The sequence below is a fragment of the Schistocerca serialis genome, chromosome 2 (assembly GCF_023864345.2).
Source record: "Schistocerca serialis cubense isolate TAMUIC-IGC-003099 chromosome 2, iqSchSeri2.2, whole genome shotgun sequence".
Lineage (NCBI taxonomy): Eukaryota > Metazoa > Arthropoda > Insecta > Orthoptera > Acrididae > Schistocerca > Schistocerca serialis.
Window position 1 is genome coordinate 675,499,103 of NC_064639.1, and position 8,096 is coordinate 675,507,198.

General features: G+C 47.8%; 1 pseudogene; it reads left to right on the top strand.

The window, feature by feature from the left end:
- The first annotated feature begins 1,005 nt into the window (after positions 1–1,005).
- On the top strand, positions 1,006–1,123 carry LOC126459022 (5S ribosomal RNA; annotated as a pseudogene).
- Positions 1,124–8,096: the final 6,973 nt, after the last annotated feature.

The following is an 8,096-nucleotide window of genomic DNA, read 5'->3' on the forward strand; positions in this document are numbered from 1 at the left end:
GAGGTTGTCGGTTATGCAACTAGGTACAGTTCAAGCATGTTACAATAATTTGAGGCATTTACTGTTTCTTTGGCGAAAAAGAATGGCCCTACAATGCGGTCAGGTAACATGCGGCACTAGACATCAACTTTGGAACTATCACGCACCACCTCCCTTATAGCGTGTGCCTTGGTCGAGACCATGTGTGTAGGTTATGTTTATCAACGTTGAGACACACATGAAAAGTTGATTGTATTGTGCCTCAGAAATTATTCATCCGGATATGTCCCGAGTAAATACAGCACGTTTTGGCTTCTCATCTGGTTTGATTTTTTGTAACAGCTGCAGTCTGGACGAAAACAGATGAAGACGCTTTCGGAGTACCCGGTGCACTGTCCTTCAAGGAATTGGCAGTTCCTTTAATGAATCACGAACACACTTCTGTAGTGAATGCTGGGAAATCTGTCGAATTCTCTCCGTACCTTCGTCACTTCTCCTAGGCCTGCCTACACGATGTATCAAATTCGTACACCATGCTTCCATGAAGTTCCTGTGCAGTTTTTTTATGTATGGCCGAAGGGTGGTTTCCCCTGTTGCGTTCTCAAATTTCTTTGAATTTTGGTGGTTGCCTTAGTTTCAATAAATCAAGCCGCACACAACCTTCTCCTTCGCAGACTCCATTCTTCGATTCATTTACGGTGCTCCTACAACCCTGGAACAACAAAGAAAATATTTCTCAGTTATGTTGCTCTTGTCACCTGGAAAGGCACCATCTTACGCACACATGCACACACAAATAAAAACTTTAGAGTTTGTGCATCAGAAGACTTACTTTTAGTTACTTACAAGTCAAGTTATATGTCACTGTAATTGTAAAGTACCTCTTGAAACACCATATGCATCATTTCTCATTCATATTTTCTTATTTTTGAAGTGCATAATTTTAATATGTACCTGCTTCTCAACGTAAATTACGCAATATTTTAGAAAGGACAGCATTTTTCTCCTGTATTATTAAATGTATTTGGCAACGGCCTTGCCGCCGTGGATACACCGGTTCCCGTGAGATCACCGAAGTTAAGCGCTGTCGGGCGTGGTCGGCACTTGGATGGGTGACCATCCAGGCCGCCATGCGCTGTTGCACTCAGCCTCGCGATGCCAATTGAGGAGCTACTCGACCGATTAGTAGCGGCTTCGGTCAAGAATACCATCATAACGACCGGGAGAGCGGTGTGCTGACCCCACACCCCTCCTATCCGCATTCTCTACTGAGGATGACACGGCGGTCGGATGGTCCCCGTAGGCCACTCGTGGCCTGAAGACGGAGTGATTATTAAATGTATTTATCCACAACGTCTACGTCTACATTTGTACTCCACGAGCCATTTTACATGTATGGTGGTGGGTACTTTGTATGCCAGCGTCATTTCTCCGCCTTTCCTGTTCCATTCGCGGTAACGACGAAAGCAGTGAGCTCAAATCAAACTCTACCTTCATGGTCTTTCCGTGAGATATGTACAGGAGGGGGCAATATATTGATTCTCCATTCTAGTAAACCGAACGAGGCGGTGCAGTGATTAGCACACTAGTGTCGCATCCGGGAGGACGGCCGGTCAAATCCCCTTCCGACCACACAAATTTAGGTTTTCCGTGATTTCTCTAAATTGTTTTAGGCAAATGCCAGGATGGTTCCTTTGAAAAGGGCATGGCCGATTGTCTTCCATATCCTCTCGTAATCGAAGCTTGTGTTCCGTCGCATCGCATCGCATTGCAATTCCACGGAACTGCATGTTCCGGTGTGTTGTAGGGTAAGCGGATGACGCCTTACCTACTTCTTCCATGGGTTGGATTTCTTGTTCTTCTCGTTTCGAATCGTCGTCTGGGTTGCGTAGCTCCTATGTGTTCTTCTTTTCTCGTGGAGCGGCGTTCTGTTACGCCAGCAACAGATGTGGCCACGTTGTGGTCGGTCGGCAGTGGACTTGTTTGCCCAAGTCGCGGATGAGAGCGTCCACCGACGTCCGCACGGCCGCGTAAAAACGTTGCACCGCTTGCCGGAATCGGTCTTGTAGCTGCGGGATTCCTGCCATTCTTCGAATTTCTCCGGTGCTGAAGTCTCTCGGTAGGTAAGCGCCTTGTTCTGGACCGTCTGCAGCTTTATAATCGACGAGTCGGCCGCGTTGCCCCGAGCACGGCAGCGTACTCCAACACTGGCCTGATTAGCGTCAGGCACAGAGTGATGCAGCAGCGTGGGAGCAGGGTCGTCGCTGGGTTCAGTAAGGGGTATAATAAGCGCAGTCTGCCCAGCGCTTTACCCCTTACTTGCCTGATGTGTGCCCTTCCACGTCAGGCGCCGGTCCAGAATGACGTCTAGGTAACGTCCGGTGTTCGTCCGTGGGATGGGGCCTCCCATGATGCTTAGTGACTGCAGGTCGGCAGGAATCTTCTTTCTTGCGAATATCATCGCCTGGCTTTTGGCTACATTAAACTTGTGCCGCCATTTGGTGGTCCAAGCTCCCACGACGTCGCAAGCCGATTGCAGACAGTGACGCATCAACCTGGTGCTGACCGTATAACGACATGTCCTCGGCGTAGAGCGCAACGTGCACGCTCTGCCCCTTCGGGACGTCGCCGGTGTAGAGTGAGTAGAGCAAGGGCCGAGGACGGCCCCCAGCGGTACTCCGGCTGCAATGGGACGCGTTGTCGACGTCGGCGCACACGTGGAAAGTGCGCCCGATCAGATAGGATTGGAGCAGGCGCGCGTGCGACACCGAGTAACCCCTGTGTAAGTACACTACTGGCCATTAAAATTGCTACACCACGAAGATGACGTGCTACAGATGTGTAATTTAACCGACAGGAAGAAGATGCTGTGATATGCAAATGATAAGCTTTTCAGATCATTCACACAAGGTTGGCGCCGGTGGTGACACCTACAACGTGCTGACATGAGGAAACTTTCCAACCGATTTCTCATACACAAACAGCAGTTGACCGGCCTTGCCTGGTGAAACGTTGTTGTGATGCCTCATGTAAAGAAGAGAAATGCTTACCATCACGTTACCAACTTTGATAAAGATCGGATTGTGGCCTATCGCGATTGCGGTTTATCGTATCGCGACATTGCTACTCGCGTTGGTCGAGATCCAATGACTGTTACCAGAATATGGAATCGGTGGGTTCAGGAGGGTAATACCGAACGCCGTGCTGGATCCCAACGGCCTCCTATCACTAGCAGTCGATATGACACGTTTCTTATCCGCATGGCTGTAACGGATCGTGCAGCCACGTCTCGATCCCCGAGTCAACAGATGGGGACGTTTGCAAGACAACAACCACCTGCACGAACAGTTCGACGACGTTTGCAGCAGCATGGACTATCAGCTCGGAGACCATGAGTGCGGTTACCCTTGACGCTGCATCACAGACAGGAGCGCCTGCGATGGTGTACTCAACGACGAACCTGGGTTCTGTTTACAGCATCATGATGGTCGCATTCGTGTTTGGCGACATCGCGGTGAACGCACATTGGAAGCGTGTATTCGTCATCGCCATACTGGCGTATCACCCGGCGTGATGGTATGGGGTGCCATTGGTTACACGTCTCGGTCACCTCTTGTTCGCATTGACGGCACTTTGAACAGTGGACGTTACATTTAAGATGTGTTAAGACCCGTGGCTCTACCCTTCATTCGATCCCTGCGAAACCCTACATTTCAGCAGGATAATGCACGACCGCATGTTGCAGGTCCTGTACGGGCCTTTCTGGGTACAGAAAATGTTCGACTGCTGCCCTGGCCACCACATTCTCCATATCTCTCACCAATTTAAAACGTCTGGTCAATGGTGGCCGAGCGACTAGCTCGTCACAATACACCAGTCACTACTCTTGATGGACTGTGGTAGCGTGTTGAAGCTGCATGGGCAGCTGTACCTGTACACGCCATCCAAGCTCTGTTTGACTCAATGCCCAGGCGTATCAAGGCCGCTATTACGGCCAGAGGTGGTTGTTCTGGGTACTGATTTCTCAGGATCTATGCACCCAAATTGCGTGAAAATGTAATCAGATGTCAGCTCTAGTATAATATATTTGTCCAATGAATACCCGTTTATCATGTGCATTTCTTCTTGGTGTAGCAATTTTAATGACCAGTAGTGTAGTTTATGCACAAGGCCCTCATCCCACACGATGTCGAAAGCCCTGGAAACGTCCAGGAGTACCGCTCCAAGATACTCACGACGTTCCAGCGCCGCCATCGCCTGCTCTACCAGTCGGAGAAGTTGCTGCTGCGTGGAGTGGACCCTCCTGAAGCCCAGGCCTTCCTCCCTGACGTGCCGCCACAGCCTCTTGATGTATAGCCTCTCGAATATCTTCGAAACAGCGGGCAACAGGCTGATCGGTCGGTGATTTTGCGGTAGCCGCAGGTCTTTTCCGACCTTGGGAACCGCTTCAACTTCCGCATGTTTCCATGCAGTCGGGAAGTTGCAGGTCCTAAGCACGGAATTGAAGAGTCTCGTAAGTTGTCGTACAGCGTTAGGCGGCGGCATCTTCAGCAGCTCGTTACTGACGTTGTCGCAGCCGCCCATCTTCCTTGTCTGCAGGCGCGACGTCTCCCCCTGTGACTTCTTCGATGACGTCGTCCACCTCTCTATGCGCAAGGAACACAGAGAGACTCTACTGAACCGGTCTGTCGACGGGGCGTTAAACTCAAATCTCATTTTTGTTTTCTTCTAGGAACATACACTCTCGGAGTCTTAACAGTAAAGCCCCTGGTGAAGCGGAACGCGTCTCTTGCAGCTTCTACCATTTGAGGTGGCTGAGCATCTCCGTGACGTTTTCACGCTTACTAGATACACCTGCAACGAAACAAGCAACTCTTCATTCGACCTTCTGCATCTCCTCTATCAATTCTATCTGGGACGGATCCCATATTGTCGACCGATATTCAAGTATCAGCCGAACGAGGGTTCTGTAAGTTGCCTGGTTTGTGTGTGGACTACACTTCGTGATGGTTCTTCTAATGGATTACAGTCTGACATCTACCTCACCTGCGATTAGTTTTATGTGGTAGTTTCACCTTTAAAAGCTCCGCACGCATACGCCTAGCTTTTTATGAATGTGAGTCATTCCAGTGATGTTCTTGCAATCGCATAATCATTCAATAATGGATATTTCTGCAATATGTTACGTTTTGTGACGTGTCGGTTGGGAATTTAGCGTATACTTGAGATGCTGCGAGATTGGTAAGTAGTAACCTACACATAGAGTCGTTTGCTCCCCATGAGATGAAGTGAAATGAAAAAGCAAAGTCGCACAACGGATAACTAATTAAATTATTTGAATTAGACAGGCGTGGTCCAATTAAACATGAAACATGAACCGTAGATATTTTGATAAAGGTTTTCACCAAACTACTAAATGAAACTAAAGGTCACAATAACAATATGATTTATTGATAGCTGCATTAATGTGATTCTTGTCTCTGAATAAACAATATAAATAATTAGAAAAGGGTACAAGAGTGCAAAATCATATGTGAAAGACCTTGGCACAGGTGGGTGGATTTGAAATAGAAACGATACAAAAACTGCGTCCACCAGAATCGCCAATGACTGTTGAATAAGTTGATAGCCCAAGCAAAAGGCCCAGAAGAGGACGCACAAGTACCAGTTCTTTTGCCTAAGCGCCTACTGGGCGTAGCTAACTGGCTGTATCAATCAATTCAGAAAACGAAACTTTGACGTGAAACAAAGAACTTTGCGGTCCCCACGTCCCAATGTACGCAAGTGCTACCCGTGCTTATCACTCTGCTGATTCTCAGGTGCAGAGGATGGCTGCTGTGGCCGTTGAGAATTCTAATTTAAAAAAATTATTGTAAATCCAGTCACGATCAAACGTTTGTCAGTCAGATTATTAATTTCGACCCACAAGAACCATCTGAGCAAATGCAGTATACTACACAATTCGTGTAACTGCGTATTTTGATGTATAGTCACATTGAATAACCATACAAGCTTCATCACAATTAATTAACAAGACTGTACCAGCAAAATACGCAGTGACACGAACTGTGTAGTATACTTCACTTACGCAAGTCTGATGATGGTCATCGTAGGGCAAAATTAATAAGCTGATTGATAAACATTAGTGGTCAGTAACTGGATCGACGCGGCGTGAGTCGTGCTTGGGTAGCTCAGTGGTATCCAGCGATCGGTGTGACAAGGCTGCCTCTTTCGGCGATATTGCACGCCCTCGTCTTGGAACCACTCCTCTGCGACCTCCGACAACGCCTGGCTGGGATGTCCCTTGGTGGACACACTTTTTGCTCACTGCCTATGCGGATGATCTGGTACTCCTTCTTCGCAATAATGACGATGTTCGTGCAGCACTGGCGTGGGTGGCGACCTACGGCGCGGCATCGGGGAGCCATTTCAATCTCCACAAATCACACGCCCTGTCTATAGGCAGAAGCCTACCCGACGAGAGCGTCGCATCGCTACGAATCAGTGACACAATCCGCTGTCTTGGCATTGATTTCACATCTGACATGAAGCGTTGAACAGCCCTTAATTACAGGCATTTATTGAATCAGATGAGAGCAGGAATAAGTGACCACCGTCTTAGACATCTAGACCTCATGCAACGGACACGATATGCTAACGTGTATTTGGCGTCACGTATCCCCCATTTTGCACAGATACTCCCCATACCACCTACCCTGGCTCACCGCATGTTGGCGGTTTTGGGATCCTTTGTTAATACGGGCATGTTATTTTAGATTCGTTACGAGTCCCTAGCCCTCCCGAGGAGCAGAGGGGGTTTAGGCCTTTGTCATGTTCAGAACAGCGCGAAGCCCCTGTTCGCCAGCTGTCACCTGCAACTGTGGCGACGAGTCCGACGTGCCTCACAAGTCTCTTACTGGAAGCCTTACGACCAATCTCACTCGTACCCCCTGTGATGATATCGGACATCCCAGCACCTTTCTTCTACACTAGCCAATTCTTCCTTGAATTAAGCTACATCCGCACCGCACTACTACACACACGTTTGATGATGACGAGGGCGATATATGCTGCCATGCAAATGAACAGGACGCCGAATGTGATAGAAAGCAAACACCCCACTACAAAGTGGCGCGCTGTGTGGCAGGCAGTGAATGCCACCACCCTTGATACTGACGTGCAACCTGCATGGTACGTAACTGTTAATGGGAAACAGTTGTGCCAGTCCCGCCTACATCACATCCACCACCCTGATTCACTCTTGTGTGCCACATGCCAAGTGATTGACACGGATGAACATCGTTTCGAATGCGGGTCGGCAAAGGACGTTTGGTATTTGGTGCGTCAGATATTGGCTTTTCTCACACGCACGGCCCCCGACAGAATAACTACCCGATCACTTCTTTTCCCCGATAAGATTTATTTCCCAAGAGCAAAAACGAACTCTGTGACGTGGATCAGCGGTCACGCTGTTCACTACCTATTCGGTTATGGCGAAAAGACAGTACCCGATTTTTGGTATTACCTCAACTAACGACATTGTGCGATCGTCAAGAACCCTAAATATAAGCAATATTTTTCCAATTTTCTTTGGAGCGCATTCCATAATCCGCCTCGCAGCTGGATTATCGATGACATGAGAAGATAACCATAGAACCTCTTCCCAGTTCCTTTATTTTTATGAGATTGAACAAACAAAGGAAACAACACATAAACGAGACGACAGTCATCGAAAAATTCGCAGCGGGCCATGGCATGGAGCATTCTTTGTCGTAACGGGACGACTTCCTATTATTCTGTTTATGTAGCCGAAGAGGAACGGCCTTCCTTTTATCCATTTGTATAAAAATAAAATTAAATTAAAATTTAAAAAAGCAGAAAAATAAACCTTCCAAAATCATTTTTCCTTTTTTTTAATTTTTGTAAAAAAAAAAGTGGTAGAGCACTTGCCGCGAAAGGCAAAGGTCCCGAGTTCGAGTCTCGGTCCGGCACACAATTTTGACCTACCAGGAAGTTTCCGCTGCAGAGTGAAAATCTCATTCTGAAAATAAATAATTCCTTGGTCGCTATACAACCTCACTGCAACTATGTCATAACTCATGAGAATTGTGTGTTCA